This window comes from Notechis scutatus, chromosome 1 (genome assembly GCF_049901735.1).
Source record: "Notechis scutatus isolate UNSWTSFEM ecotype Mainland chromosome 1, rNotScu1.2, whole genome shotgun sequence".
NCBI lineage: Eukaryota > Metazoa > Chordata > Lepidosauria > Squamata > Elapidae > Notechis > Notechis scutatus.
Genome location: NC_142009.1, coordinates 197,110,786 through 197,127,459, shown reverse-complemented (window position 1 = coordinate 197,127,459; position 16,674 = coordinate 197,110,786). Strand labels below are relative to the sequence as shown.

At 39.2% G+C, this 16,674-nt stretch overlaps 1 protein-coding gene across 16 annotated transcripts in view; it reads right to left on the bottom strand.

Annotated features, from left to right (window-relative positions):
* BAZ2B (bromodomain adjacent to zinc finger domain 2B) overlaps positions 1-16,674 on the bottom strand; it is a 233,243-nt gene that overhangs the window by 160,392 nt on the left and 56,177 nt on the right. For 14 of the 16 annotated variants that reach the window (XM_087949919.1, XM_087949922.1, XM_087949910.1 and 11 more), the window contains one exon: positions 13,185-13,227. The exons of the other annotated variants lie outside the window; for them this stretch is intronic. The gene's annotated coding sequence lies outside the window, so the exon portion shown is untranslated. The remainder of the gene's footprint in view (positions 1-13,184; positions 13,228-16,674) is intronic. 16 annotated transcript variants of the gene reach the window in all.

Below are 16,674 nucleotides of genomic sequence, written 5' to 3'. Positions count from 1 at the left end.
TATCCCTGCTAGATTACATTATTTGTTACATTTATATTCTGCCTTTCTTTCAGAAACTTAACTGTTCCATGTCCAGGAATTTATTATTTTCATTTGAATAGAGCTTTGTAGCTTCTCTGTCCCTTGATTCTTTGATTCAAAATATGTTCTGCAATAAAGAAGCTAGTAATTCTTACGAGACAGTCCGGATTTATTTTCAAAAGAAAAAAGAAGTTATACTTGATCATTTCTCCAAGAATAACTGATCAAAATTATTTAGTTCAACAAGTAATAGATAAAGGGGTTGGATCCAGAACTTTTAGAAGCAGAATTCTGCTCTAGGGATGTCTTTACGGTACAGGTAGTCCTCAACTTACAAATTGAGCTCAAAATTTCTGTTGCTAAGGAAGACGTTAAGTGAATTTCGCCCCATTTTACAACCTTTCCTGCCACAGTTGTTAAGTTAATCACTAACTTAAGTAATTGTTAAGGTAGTAACCTTAATCACTGTTAAGTAATTGTTAAGGTAGTAACATGGTTGCTAAGTGAATCTGACTTCCCCATTGACTTTGCTTGCCAGAAGGTCGCAAAAGGGGATCATGTGACCCTCAGATACTTCAATTGTTATAAATATGAATCAGTTGCCAAACACCTGAATTCTGATCACATGAGGATGCTACAACAGTCATAAGTGGGAAAAATGGTCATGTCAGTTTTTTCAGGAATGTTGTAACTTTGAGCGGTCACTAACGAATTGTTGTAAGTCGAGGATTACCTGTATTGGAATGGGGAAGTGTAACTTGTTCAGACTGAAGGCTGCATTTTGCCTTCAAAAAGAACCAAACATAAGCTTGAGTTAATGAAAATTTAATTAAAATTAAATCAAACAGAGTTAATATGATCACCCTCCATGTAATTAACAAATCTCTCCTTATAGCATACTAAAAATTACAATTTAGGGAGAAACTTTTTGATCAGTTCTGGGGTCACACTCAAATCTTGAGGTACACTGAGGAAGGGGGAAATGATGACGATTTATTAAACTTGCATGCCACCCAATTCTCATCAACCCTGGGCAGCTCACAACAAACAAACAAAATTACAATACAATAAATAAAACGTGAAAAATAAAGATAAGTGGGAATAGTTACACAAGACTTTCACAGAGAATTGGCAAAGATTACTTGAAGTCCAAACCTGCGTATTAACCTCCACCTAAGCACAGTGGAATATGAACATGCAACATAGTGAAGTCACATTGAACATTTTCTCATTTGTCTCTTTTGTTCCTCTTGGAGCTCTTTGGAGCTCTTCTTTTTTTTTTTTTTGTAAATTTTATTTGAGTTTTCACAAAGAAAAAACAAATAAAACATCTTTTTTGAAAGCAGCATAATCCCGGGTTACATTTCTTCGTACAGACACAAATTCAGGTTCATGCTCATTTTTATATTTTATTCCATATCTTATTACTATTTTACATTTTCTGCATAGCTTCTCCCCTCTTTTAATTTTCTCAATTTTATTTTAATTATCTCATCTCAATTCAAATCATTGTATTTATATTTTTGGTCTGTCCTGTTTCAATTATCTATTATCTTTTCTCATTAAACAAAATTTCTCCTGTAGTTACTGATTGGAGTATGACGCCTTTATATATTTTCCCTAAAGTTGTAACATTCAATATAATACATAACTTCCATTCGGATTCTGCTTGGTACATTCTTAAAATACACACTGTATTCTTAAAAAAAGAATTTTTTTTATAAATGTATATAATTAAAACAACATTCCATTCCAATTCAATTCTATCATTAATATTAATATTCATTAAAGTCTTAACATCTTTAACATTACTTTTCAATTAAATATCATACTTCTATGGGAACAATTATAAGCTTTCCATAGTTAATTCCCCCCCACCTCTTCACTTATATTTTATAAAACATTAACTAATTAAAATGTTCCCGTTCCTTCCTAATTCAATTTTCTCATTTATTTCACTTATTTTATTCACAAACATTTCACTAAATTACACTAACTATTTTATCCCTCATTTTAATCATACATTGTTTCCATTTTTCTAAAGTTATTTCTATTACTAATATAACAATACAATCTTATGTACCTTTACAGAATCCCTTTTTCAGTTAGATTTTCACCCATTATCTCTAAATAGGTCCTGTTTCTCTATATCTTGCTCCAGTCCTTTATAACTTCTTTTCCTTTCCTTCTTCCCTCTCTTCTTCTCTCTCCCTTTTTACCCCCTTGTCTCTCTACCTCTATTTCTCTCTTCTGTATTCCCCTTTTCTGTTGCTTTCCAGTATTATACTTATTTTTCAAATTATTTTTCTTTTCTTTGGTTGTTTTTTTAAGTCTTAAATTCTCCATTCTCTTTCCCCCTTTCCTTTTTCTTCCCCACATAGAATTACTTGTTCATTAAAGATGGCTTCTTCTTTGTCCCAGTCTTCTTGTTTTGCAGTCTTTTCTTGTTGTTTCTCATAGTTCCAAATCTCCATTTCTAAGAATTGAAAGACGAAGCCAAAAGAACCCTTCCCTTCTTGTGCATCTTCTTTGTACTTTTTAAGTTCCATTTTCAATTCATCCAGAAGTGGTGCCATTGTATAAATTTTTAAACAACCACCCAGTTGATTTTAGTCATTCAAATATAATAACCAAAAATCCAAAGATCACCAAATAATCCAAATACACGCAAGCTGTTTCTTTTTTGCTCTTTTTTTTCACTTTCTCTTCCTATTTAGTTGCAAAGTTTCAGTTAAAATGTATCTTTTAGAAGTCTTGTTGAAGTTTTACTTTAGATTCTTTTTAATTCCAGGCAGTCTCCTCCCTCTTCCAGATCCTGCCCTTATTCTTTTCTCTCCCTTCCTGCTTATGAAAAAGAAAGTTTTTAATGTCCAGAAATCCTTATTATCCCTTTGGCATTTTGTTTTATTTTCAGCTTAATTGCCTATTGATGTCAAAGCGGATTTTTCTGATTTCTTATTTAAGTCTCTTAGTTGTCAGTATAGGGAAGGAGAGAGAAGAAGAAAAAAAGCCAAACCTTTCCCTTTTCACTTTCCTTCACTGCTTCCGACTCTTCTTTGGGAGCGATGTTATTTTTTGTAAGTTTAAATTCCAGGGTGCCTTGGTTGTTGCTTTTACAATTTAACCTGGTCAGCCAAAACTTTCACTTCTTATCTTCCTCCTGCACGCACCTTCCTCCTTCCTCCTCCTTCTTTTCCGGTCAAGTTCTTCTTTGTGGTGGCCATTTCTGACCACCACTGCAACTGCCTTCGGGAAAGGGAGTAATGGCCAGCTGAGGAGGAGAGATGTGGCTCTCCTTGACCCTGCTGGAGGTCTCCCCCCTCTTCACCACCTCTACGGGGTGGCTTAGCCCCGAAACCAGCCGGCTCGGGCCGCTCCAGCGGCAAGCCCAGACAGAAACCATGCACGATCGCGGATTTCTGTCTGTCGTCGAAGCCCTTCAAACCGGAAGTCGGAGCTCTTCTTCATATTAAGGCTACCAGATTTGGGTTGCAACTATGTGGAACCATTAGACCATTAGAGGGTAAGCAAAGAGCCCAGATCTGCTAGCTCTATCAATCATGGAAAGACATGCCTGGATCTCTAATTGTGTCTAGTTGAAATCCTGTTTACGTTTAAGCAAATTTCACAATATCTAGTATCTCAGAAAAACACTACAGGATATTTTCTGTTTGTGATAAGGTATAAATCACTGCTTATATTCTACTGGTCAGTTAGCTGGTTTCTACCTTCTGGTTGCTTCAAATGCATATGAGAAGCGGGAAGGTATTTTGGTTTTCACAGGAACTACAAACTTGTTCCTTTGGCCACTAAATCACTTGCATCCCCCTATTTTATAGATTTGTCTTACAAATCTGGGCATTTTCTGATGCTATCTTTTCCTCCATTCTAAAAAAAATATTTAAGTTCACTTTAAATAGATTCATACTCAACTGTAGGCTCAGACTGTCTGGTAAGCAGAAAGCACACCCAATTTGGGAACCATTTAAAACTAACCTTTAAAAGGATTCCTTTTAGTCAGCATTTCTGAAACAATTGTTTTAGCATTCCCTCCACCCACCCACCCACTACCAGATCTGATTTTAACTTTACTGATTATAAAGCACCCGTGGGACACAGGCATGAAGGTCGCTACTGAAATATAAGATTGCAGACTATCGTAAAATATTCAGCTTGCGCTAAAGAAAGAAAGATAAGAATTCTCCTGCCTGGGATTCCCTGACACAGTTAAAATACAGCAGCATCAAACAAAGGCTCACCTTTATCTTTGACTACCAAGGCAGAAAACAAATTAATTTTCAATTAGAACAGCTATAAATTCCATTCAAATTGTACTGGTAGTCATTGACCACGTTTAAGAATCCAAAGTGATGAAAAGTCTCAGATCTCTCCAAAATAGCCAGCTAAGCATCCAAGACTTTGACACCCATAAATAGACAGCCTCTCTATTTTAAAACTGCCCTGTTTTCCCAGTGCGCCATCAGCTTCAACTTGAACCACTAAGTCACAAAGAGGTTTGCCTCGTACACTTCTCAAAAATAGCTGGCCTCTTGAACAAGACATTTCTGAAACTAGGAGAGATATGCAGATAATTTGCTACATTACATGGAAGCCTGTATTCATAGGATAAGAAATAGTCTTCAAATAGTCCTAATTCTTCTTCTTTAAGATTACCTAGAGCAAGGGTATCACGGCGACATCATGTGACATATCACGAGTTTTTTCCCCTTAACTAAACTGGGCGTGGGCATGGCCAGCGTGTGACGCATCCAGCCCATGGCCCGCGAATTTGACAGTCCTGACCTAGAGTACAGATATTGGCAGGTCGCCAGGCTCAGATAGAACTGTTGTCTAAATTGGCCAATATCTGATTGGCCAATCATTTCACAATAGCCTTTCAAAATTGTAAATATTAGAGTAATTTGGATAGTGAGGTAAACCATGTCTAAATTTGATAAATAAAAAATGTTATACTAATTCATTTTTTTAAAAGCTATGTTATTTCAACAAAGATAAAGAACACAGCTAGTCAATCCGAATTATCCTGTCAATAAAAAAGAAGTTCTCAAATTTTGCAACATCGCAAATCACTACAATTTTAATTCAGATTGATTTTGCTGATCGCCTTGATAATACATATTCAAGAATCTAATCTAAATAACAATTGTAACTATTGTTAGATTGAAACCTCTGATGAATATGTTGGTTTGGGAAGGCTAGACCAGTAGGGGAAAAATCCATATGAAGAATTCCTTTTAAACTGGATCACATCTCTTAATAACAAAAAATTACAAAATATTATCATGGTTGCTTTACTCAGAGGACAGAAGAGAGAAGATGCAGTAGCTTCACATCCTTCTTAAGTATGGATGGTAAAAGTATGAGATCTTCTTCCATTTCCCCCCTCTATTTTTAGTATTGCTAATATTATACCCAGTTAAGTAATTAAAATATTTTAAAGCCTATATTAATAAAGACCATCAACTCCAATCTTAAACTCACTGTTCATAAGTCTACTTAGAACTGGGTTGGTTTAATACAATTTCAGGCTCAAAGTCCTACAGAACTAAATAAGCACAGTATGTTTTTTAAAAATAGAAGTTCTTCTTCCATAAAGAACAATCAAGCACATCACATTCAATTAAAAAGGAATCTACAGAAAATAAATTTTCCTTTCGATACTTAAATCCTAGTATCTTAGTTAGAGGTAAGTTCACTCTGTCAAGATAAGCTGGTTCTCAAGAAAGCTCAAAGCACAGTTTCTCTAACTTTGATTGTCTGGAGTAATATGAGCTTGCAGCTGCTTCTTCCTTTTAACTGCTAGTGGGGGTGTGACTTGATTGGGTGGGGGCTTGGCTGTGTTCTGATTGAGTGGGGGTGTGTTCTGATTGGTTGGGGGTTTGGCTGTGTTCTGATTGGTTGGGGGGTGTTCTCATTGGTTGGGGGCTTGGCTGTGTTCTGATTGGCTGAGGGTGTGTTCTGTTCAGGTGGGGCTTGGTTGTGCTCAGGTTAGTCTTAGTTGCCGGGGGATTTGAGCTGGTGAGCTGTGATCCTGTTGTTTGGCTTCGCGTTCGTGGTCGTGCCACATCTTCATGGTGGGTGTCCGTTCGCTTCATGTATGGGTCAGAGCGGTATGAAGCGGGTAGTGATGCAGCTGCGGTACGGCTTCTGGTCCGTGGTCGTGTCTCATCATGTGTGTGGGTGTGAGTCTGCTTTCTACGTGGAAGTGTGGTGGTAGCATCTTGTGTGGCCCTTGTGGGTGTGGGTCTGATGTCATTCTCCATGTTAGGTACTGGTTTGTTAATGAGGGCGGGTTTCCAAATGGCTGGTAGGCGGGAGGTATCATCTCGTTTATTCATGCTGTGTGGGCGTTTTTCTATCTCTATGGTTTCTCTGATTATTCTGTTGTTGAAGTGTTCGGTTTTGGCGATAGTTCTGGTATTTTTAAAGTCAATCTCATGTCCTGTGGCTTTGAGGAGTTGGACCAGGGAAGAGGTTGGTTCTTCTTTTTTGATTGAGTTTTTGTGTTCTTCAATGCATGCACTTATTCTTCTGTTGGTTTGTCCGATGTATGTGGTGGGGCAGGCAATGCATGGGATTTCGTATACTCCTTGGTTTTCTAACTCGATTCTGTCTTTAGGGTTTCTTAGGATGGTGGATATTTTTCTGTTTGTGCAGAATGCTGTCTTAATGTTGTGTTTTTGGAGGATCTTGCTGATTTTGTCTGTAGTGCCTTTTATATATGGGAGGAGGGCTTTGCCGTTCTCTTGTTCTCTGTCTTGGATTTTGGTTGGGGTTTCTTTTTGGATTAGGTGGGTAATCTTCTTTCTTTGGAATCCATTGGCTGTTAGTACATTAGTGAGAGTGTGTAGTTCGGTTTTTAGGTGTTGTTCGTCGGCTAAGCATTTTGTTCTGGAGATGAGTGTCTCGGCTATGGAATTGATCTGTGCTGGGTGGTGGTGTGAGAGTGCGTGTAGATAGCGGTTTGTATGTGTTTTCTTCTGGCAGATGGTGTGTCCTAGGGAGCCATTGGATTTTTTGTATACTAAGACATCGAGGAAGGGAAGTTGATTGTTAGCTTCTGTTTCCATGGTGAATTGTATTTTGGGGTGTAGGCTGTTGAGGTGTGTGAGGAACTTGTTCAGTTTTTTTTCCCCCGTGTGGCCAGATTATGAAGGTGTCATCTACGTATCTGAGCCAGACTTTAAAAATACCAGAACTATCACCAAAACTAAACACTTCAACAACAGAATAATCAGAGAAGCCATAGAGATAGAAAAACGCCCACACAGCATGAATAAACGAGATGATACCTCCCGCCTACCAGCCATTTGGAAACCCGCCCTCATTAACAAACAAGCCAATCAGAACACAGCCAACCCCCCAACCAATCAGAACACAGCCAAACCCCCAACCAATGAGAACACACCCCCACCCAATCAGAACACAGCCAAGCCCCCACCCAATCAAGTCACACCCCCACTAGCAGTTAAAAGGAAGAAGCAGCTGCAAGCTCACATTATTCTGAGAAGCATAAAGCTGAAGACACAAGCCTGAAGATGACGAATGAGACTTCATCGAAACGTCGCCTAGATACTTCCAATTTTACGCGGGAGAAAACCCGAATAACCAAAGATCCACATACAAATACCCACGAAAACCTCAGAAATAAATAAATATATACATACATACATACATACATACATACATACATACATACATACTTTGATTTGACTGTCTACTATTGACCTCACCCCTTTCCTAAGAGGTCTGTAGCGGGCGTGCATAAGCGTACCAACGTGCCTACCGTCCCTATCCTATTGTTTCTTTAATTTTTTATTTTTCTTATATGTATCCAGGTATTTATAACTATGTTTTTACTTATACCTATTATCTTGTAAGCAATTGACAAAAATAAATAAATAAATAAAATAAAATACATACATACAAATCCTGATCCCTTTCTTTTCCATTCCATCTGGATAAGCCAGTTTGTCCAGACAGATTAGGGTGAAAAATGAATTTGGGATTTGGCTGTAATTTAGATTGTGGCAATTTAGCAACCTGTTCTCACAAACCAAACTGAATTGGCTAGATTCTTTTCCTAGCAAATTGGAAAAGTTCATATTTAAAAAGCTCGCCTTCAGCATAGGAACAGGAAGGCAGAAGTTCCAGATTGTAGCTGTAAATGTTGCTAAATAGTGTCAGTAAGACTTCTTATTGAAGAAGTCTAGCTTTTTCTTCTTTAGGTTTCACGGCTTTGGCTGTTGTTTTTAATCATGACGGAGCATTAGGGGAGAAGAATATGACAAATCCAGATACAAGCTGTTTAGCTACAACAGATGGCTAGAGGTAAAATGACAGTGGAGAACTTGGCATCCAAAACCAATACATTAGCAATAAGAAAAGTGAGGTCATCCTTTCAAGGCTTTGTACCACAAGTGGATGAAACCTCTTCTTAGATTAATCCCAGATATCATAAAGTCAGGTTAAGGCAGCAGGCTAGAAACCAGGTGACCATGAATTCTAGTCCTACCTGAAGCATAAAGCCAGCTGGGTAACTTTGGGCCAATTGTTCTCCCTCAGCCCTAGGAAGGAGGCAATGGCAAACCACTTACAAAATCTTGTCAAGAAAATTGCAAGAATTTGCTCAGGAAATTGCCAGGAATCAACAGTGATTTGAAGGCACACCCTCCACCTTCCTCAAAAGTATATGTTTTAGATGCTAAAAGATGCTTAATTTCAAATAAGATGAGTTATAGCCAATCAACTTCATCATTTCTGATCTGAATTTGTCTTCTCTCCTATAATCACAAACAAGATTTAACCACATGACATCCAGGTTTATGCAACACAAAATATATGTTTATTTTCTGTAAAATCTGTGATAAAAGGTCTGGGACGAAAGGGAAGATGATAAAAGGCCCAAAACAGTTAATGAATAGGTTTTAAACATTATAACAGCCAAACTAATTCTCACATAGCTTTCCTGAGTTTGGTAATCCCAAATAATTTGGAATTAAATCACCCTGGATTCCCAGTGCCCTAATAATTCTGCAACTCAAAAACAGATGAAAGATTTCAAGCCACTTAATTTTTTTCTTTTCTTTTTCCATTAGCGTGAGCAAAAAAAATTCTGCCATAAGAAATGTAAGGTTACAATAAAACAGCAAAAAAGAAATAGAACAAAATGTTTCTAGAGGCATGTTGTTATAGCAATAGCACTTACCGTATTTGCCGGCGTATAAGATGACTTTTGCCCTGAAAAGATGCCTCCAATTGGGGGTCGCCTTATATGCCGGGTCGCCTTATACGCCGGCAAATAGTAATTGGGAAGCACTGCGGCTGCCCGGCTGAGGCACTTTGCACCGTGGAAACGATCCCGTGAAGCGAAGGAGCAGCCAGCCTTCTCCCAGCTCCCAAGGAAATGAGGCTCGCACCGCCCGGGCTCCGCTGAGGTATCCGGCTGGGGCTGTCAGGAGTTGTTACCGCTGGCGCGGCTCGCGGCTCCAGTCCGCGTTGCCTCGGGAAGGAACGGCAAAACCAGGAGCCGCTGCTGCCATTGCAAAGCGCGCCGCGGCTCTTCCTTTTTGCCTTTCCATTCCCGAGGCAACGCGGACTGGAGCGCGCGGAGCCGCGCCAGCGGTAACAACTCCTGACAGCCCCAGCCGGATACCTCAGCGGAGCCCGGGCGGTGCGAGCCTCGCTTCCTTGGGAGCTGGGAGAAGGCTGGCTGCCCTTTCAGCTTCATGGGATTCGCTTTCCACGGTAGACAAAAGTGCCTAAAAAAAAAAAAAAGTGCAAAAGTGGAAGGCGTGCGGAAGAGGGGCGAGTATATAACAAACTATATTTTGAGTGGAAATGTTGGGGGTCGTCTTATACGCCGGGTCGTCTTATACGCCGGCATATACGGTAGATTTATATACTGCTTCACAGTCCTTTTCAGCCCTTTCTAAGCAGTTTACAGAGTCAGCATATTGCCTCCAACAATTTGGGTCCTCATTTTACCCACCTCAGAAGGATGGAAGGCTGAGTCAGCCTTGAGTCTGGTGGGATTTGAACTGCCAAATTGTAGGCAGCTGGCTGCAGAAGTAGTTTGCAGTACTGCACTCTAACCACTGCGCCACAGAGACTCCACTGATATTATATTATAATACAATGTTATACAAATTAAAACAGACGTTTAATATTTATTTAGCTTAACAAGAAAAAAAAACACATACAACCAGAGGAGCAAATGAAGACTTTTTCTTACAATAAACGAAACTAAGCTGGGCAGTGGGCACATCATCTCTTAAGTTTCTCTGCTGGAATCGATGCTATTTAATATTTATAAATACCCTGGAGCGTGGGAGAGCAGTTAAATATCCAAAACTATAGATTTTTCTGAATGCAATCACAAAGACTGCCAGGAGTCCCTAAAAATCTTAATAAACTGTGCAAACGGTAGGTAAAATAACATGTGAGCTTGAACTGAAGGAAGGATAACACATTTGGACACCACTTGCTGATTTTTGAACCAGGGCATGGGAAAAACAAGACTTCAAAGTCCTAAACAGCCTGGGTCCAGGACACCTGAGGAATCCTTCAAGATTTTCTCTGCCCAGTAAGATTATTGGAGAAGTTTCTGTCAAGAAGCAGCCAACCCAGAGATGCCCAGAGGTGGTATTCAGCAGGTTCTGACCAGTTCTGCAGAACCGGTCGCAGACATTTTGAGTAGTTCAGAAAACCGGCAAATACCACCTCTGACTGGCCCCACGCCCATCTATTCTCTGCCTCCTGAGTCCCAGCTGATCGGCTGGGTTTTCTTTTATTGCCCTGCACAGGAGAATGGAGCTGGAAAGCAGGTTAGTGGGGTGGGGAGGGAATGGGATTTTGCAGTATCCTTCCCCTGCCACGGCCAGCAAGGCATGGCACACCCATCAAGCCACGCCCACAGAGCCGGTAGTAAACATTTTTGAATCCCACCACTGAGCCAACCCAATGGAGTTGATGTACAGAATATGCTGATGGCCTTGGAGAACGAGGGGAAGAGATGCTACCTAGGAAACTATCAGACAAGAGAAGTAGGAGTCCCAAGTGGCTTAAAAGTCAGACAAAGAAACTTAGGAAAGACCTGCACTAATGGATCAAGAAGCTAAAAATGGCAGTGGGAAGCTGTACTTTCAGACTTGCAAGATTCTACTGATGCAGCCTTTGGCAGGGTTCCAGCCTTACAATAAAGTAGAATTAGTCCATCTAATTGTGCCTCCTCCTGTCTGGTTTCCCGGGGAGAGCTGACTGGTTGAAATTCACTTCCCAGTACAATAACTAGACTTCCTCAAGTGTTAGCCATTGAGAAACCTTTAATAACAACTGTGTCAATTGGCCACCATCTTTAATTACTTAATGAATTTTTGAAACTTGCCAAAATGCTACTTTTAAAATCTATTTTAAATGTAAGAATGTGTTCATTTCTGTATGTTTATCTGATCTTTTGGACATTCTGTTTATTGCCTAGAGACTTTTATGATATATGGTCTAAAAGCACAAAAATGAAATCAATAAATACATGCTATCAAGGACTAGGCGTTACTAAGGCTGAGAACAGACTATTGTTTTTCTAATTATTTCTACACTTAGGTGTATTATATACCAAAGCAAACACAGCAGTTCAATGGGAGCTAACCATGGGCACTAGAGGGAACCAACCAACCATATATTATGCTTGAATACATCATTTATGGTTCAGCAAAGGGCTTCCCGGCGTGCAAACTTAAAAGAATAGCTTTATGTGGAAATCTCAACTTACTGATATTTTGATTTATCAGGAAATATGCCTCACTCGTTTATCTTCCATGCAGTGCAATTACAATTATAAAACCCAACCTGATTTTGGTTTTTTTTTTAAATGTCAGAACCAGGGCAGCTCTAAATTTTATTCTCACCGTTCACTTCAGTATGCCTTCCGAATGAAAATAAAAAAGTGCTCTGCTAATTTGTACCAGTGGCTGGAAATGGTGTGTTCTGTGCAGCAAATGAGCCATAATAATTATAATATCAAACAGCATCTAGGGCATGATTTCCCTGTGTAACAATAGTAAACAGAAAATAAGGACTGCTATTTGAAAATTGCTGCAGTCCTACCTGAGAGGCCGATGACATTTTGCTATTTGCAACAAATGGCAAAATGGTTCTTTATAAAGAAGTTGAACAACCCAGTAGATGAAGCTTACTTCAGCCATGGAAACAGAACAGTGTCCTTGTCTATATCTAAGGGAAGCAGGATAGCTTATGAAGTGCAGAGCAAATTCTGTGCACTCACTGTCCCCATTTGATCCTCCCAACATTGACTCTTGGTGCAATTTTCAACGCAACCTTAATATGGCATTTACTTCTCATTAATACTGGGTCAGTCTTGCAAGTTAGACCAAGAGGGGCATCCAATCTTGCAACTTAGGCCAAGAGGAGCATCCAGAAGTACTAGCGCTAACTTTATTTTAAGATTATATTCATAGAGTTTTGCAAATCTGAAAGTAATCTCCCCCCTCCCCACCTTTACAGTCTTAGAAACTAGGGAGAGCCCCTTCTGAGACATCTGCCACACCTCCAATCCTTCTGAAGCTCAGCTGCGTCTTATCTGACCGTTGTCTAGTCTGCTGCTCTCCTTCTTGTCTCTCAAAGTCATCCCCACATACTATTGTAAATTGAATGTACTCAGCTAAAGAAAGTCCTCTGAGTAATAGCTTCACAGCACTGGAACTGCCCAATACATAGTAGGCTAAATCTGCCCAATCTACTCCTTTCCAAATATATATAGCTACACAAAAGTCAGTATGGTGTAGTGATTAAAGGATCAGGTTAGAAACTGGAAGACAGTGAGTTCTAGTCCCACGTTAGGCACAAAGCCATCTGGGTGACCCTGGTCAATCACCTTCTCTCAGCCCCACGAAGAAGGCAATAGCAACCAGTTCTGAAAACCTTGTCAACAAAACTGCAGGGCAGGCAGTCCAGGCAGTCTCTGAAAATTGGACACGATTGAACAGAAGAAAAAAATAAAGCTACACAATTTTTCGCACATATAACTTTCCCTGGATCATTCCCACTATTCTCTAGTGCTCCAATATGGATCATATTTGTAAAAAAAATATATCTTAATGTCAGACATTGAACAATTAACTTACTGCGATCAATGTGGTCAGTTCTGCGGCATCACTGTTTTGCAAGCTGAAACACAAAAGAAAGGCAACCCTCAGTTGAATTATTCCTGGATGTTAAACAACATCCTATAAGCAGATGCATGAGGTGTAATATTTAAGAATTTCCATAAACAATCAAGACAATAAATATGCACAATGGAACAGCTGATCATGGACATTTTTAAAATAAAACATGCAATGTGCAGTCTGGTTCCAAAGAAGTAAGGAGAAAATTGCTTCTTTCACTGTCCTGGCTTGGCAGGATGCTGATACACCAGCCATACCACATGTCAACCTGAAGGGAGGATCGACTAGAAGCCCACACCATTCAGCATGAGGTGTTGGCATTGCTGTGTAGCCCTTATCTGAGAAGGATTGATTCAGTTGCCAAACCCTTGAAAGTTACTTTCCTCTGTTCCTGCTACTGTTTTTCCTTCCTAATACAATCAGGACAAGGGAAAGAAATAGCACCTTCTATTTGCCTGCCCTGAACCCCCACAGGCAGAGGTGGTATTCAACCAGTTCACACCGGCTCAGGCAAACCAGTAGTAGTGATTTGGCATGGGTCGCTGAACCGGTGGCGACCCCTGGCTGGCCACATCCCCAACCCAGTCGCATGGTCGCCTGGTCGCTCACTTGTCCCGGTGGCTCTCCTAGCTTTCCCTACCACATGGCAGCCATGGTGCAGCTTGGGCGGATGTCCCAGAGCTGCTGCACATGCAGTGTGCATATGCAGCAGCCCCAGGACATCTGCCCGCCAGCCTGTCCTCCTGGAGCACATTTTCTTCCTTCTCCCGGCGGATGCACTGGCCCGGCCAGCCAGCAGGTGGATGGGCAGATGTCCTGGGGCTTCTTGCTCTTGTCGTGAGATGTCTGCAGCTGCTGCATGCTTTTTTCAGTGCGGCTGCAGTCCAGCAGCCACACCGAAAAAAGCACACAGCAGCTGCAGGCATCTCGCGATGGGGGGGCAAGAAGTCCCAGGACATGTGGCCACCTGCTGGCTGGCCGGGCCAGGCTGGAAGAGGCACGTCCGCTAGGAAAAGGAAGAAAGCGTGCTCCGGGAGGGTGGGTGCCGGGCAGGCAGCCGGATGTCCCAGGACCACTTAAAGTGTTGACTTTTAAGAGCGCCCCCATGGAACAAGCCAAGAATCAAGATGTATGTATCAGTGGTGGGATTCAATTTTTTTTACTACCGATACTGTGGGCGTAGCTTGGTGGGAAGTATACTGTATGGCAGGGGAAGTATACTGTAAAATCTCCAGTCAGAGGTGGTATTTGCCAGTTCTCCAAACTACTCAAAATTTCCGCTACCAGTTCTCCAGAACTGGTCAGAACCTGCTGAATACCATCTCTGGTATGTATGTATGTAATTATTTTGGTAAATCATAATAACTTTTGCTGACTGAATGAGGAATCTTTAAAATTTGTTGTAGTTAAGACAAGACATGTATGAAAATTTTTGACTGTTGTATAAAAGATGATAAATTAATTAAATGGTATGGAATTGATATGATGAAGGTGGGAATTATTTCCTTATACATCTTTTTTATTAATTTTTTTCTTTTTATTGTTTATAATTTTTTATATCTTCAGTTTTTTCTTTTTATATTTTTATTATTTGTTTTTTAATCTTTGTATTTCTAAACTTTAATAAAAATTATTTTTAAAAAGAAAAATTAAATCCTAAAAGTGACTAGGAAAACTAAATAAAGATGCATGGTAGATTGATAAATTATTGAGTGTGTCCTTACATATGATATTTAACAAAAAATGTCTGTAGAAATGGGTGGTTGATAACATTTTGGTATGGAACTAAAAACTATAAGTTAATGTCTACAAACTAAGCTTTAGATAAAGCTCTGGATAAAAGTCAACTTGAGTCTATCTAATATGACAATCCAACATCAGATATTTTTATCCCAACATTTATGTAGATTCTTACTAGCTTAGTTGCTCTCGGTTTTTATTATTTGTATCATTTGTTCTCAGTTGTTATTATTTGTATCATTTTTCTGGAGCTTACTGAAAGAGATCAATACTAGAAGAGAAAGTAAAGAGAACATTTCCTCAACTACTCCAACATACAACAGATTTGGACTCTACAAAACGTCAAGTTCCAAATAAGCATAGTTCTATAATAAATTTAGAGTTTCAACCTGTGAGTATATTCTATTCTACGTACCATATTGAAAAAGGACAACTCAAACCGTTATCTCTTGAAGATCATCTTCAAAATTATTCAACAAAGCAACTGAACAAATTTAATGACATACAGTAAAATGCTGCTAGTAAGCAATGAAGGATGTTAATGTACTATGTATTAATAAAGCCTATCAGGAAACAGAAAGAATTTTAAAAACCATCTGCTCTGACTGTAATCTTCCCACATAAATTGAAAAATGCTTCATCTAAATATGAACCTTACTAGAATAAAGAGGACAGTACTGCAAGGCAATGTCATTTGACAAGTGTCAATGATTTTTTTTTTACTTTAACCCATCTCTCAATGCGTTATGTTTTATTACATACACATAAATTCTGCACAATGTCAACACAATAGTACACAATAATATACTTTTTTCCACAGCACAATTTAGTGCAAGAACAATATCTTCAGGAAAGCTTTATGTAAATAAATAACACTTTATTAAGAGGAAATATTGTGAATACATTACCTACTCTGCTACATCCTACCTAGAACGCCTATATTATACAGTACATTCATATTGTAGTATGCCAATGTAGCAATCTCAACGTAAATCATTGCCAATTGTGAAATGTGTTTAAAAGTTTGTGGCTTAGCACTTTGGCTAAAGATCATGTGTTTTTCCAGACTGAATTTTTATAGCATACCTGTTTTGCTTATTTCTAGAATTTTGTAAGTGGGGTTAATGGTATCATATTTTCTATAGAACTCAATGGAAAGACAGGACAGTCAGCATTAGAAACCTTTCTCTGGAAGCAATCTTGCAGTCAAAGACCTAATATTAACTGCAATCTATTAATCATAAATGGACTTTAAGCCAAGATTATTGCCATAACTATCAGAGTTAGACTCTTGGACTTAGACCATGATGTCCTAGGTTTAACTCAGCATTTCAAGCTTCCTAAATAGTATTTACATTTCCCCTTTAACAAACAGAATTTGCCTTTTCCAATTCAATTTTCTCCCAAGAATGGCTAATAAAAGTATAAATTCACAAGACAAGCAGAGAGAAGAAACATACAGCTAAATTAAATTATGGATAAACATCCTATATCTAAGATGCAGTTAGATTAATAAAGAACTTTTCCAGCACCAGGTAAAATGCATAATCAGTAACCATCAGTAGAGAAAACATCCTTTTGAACTCAGCCTGAATGGCATCCCACCTCCACCTGTGAATTCCAAAAATAAATATGGGGAAAAGGGCCATCAATATTGCTTTGGTTGACAAAGTGTATCAATCATGCAAGTTCTTAAGGTTTCTCAACC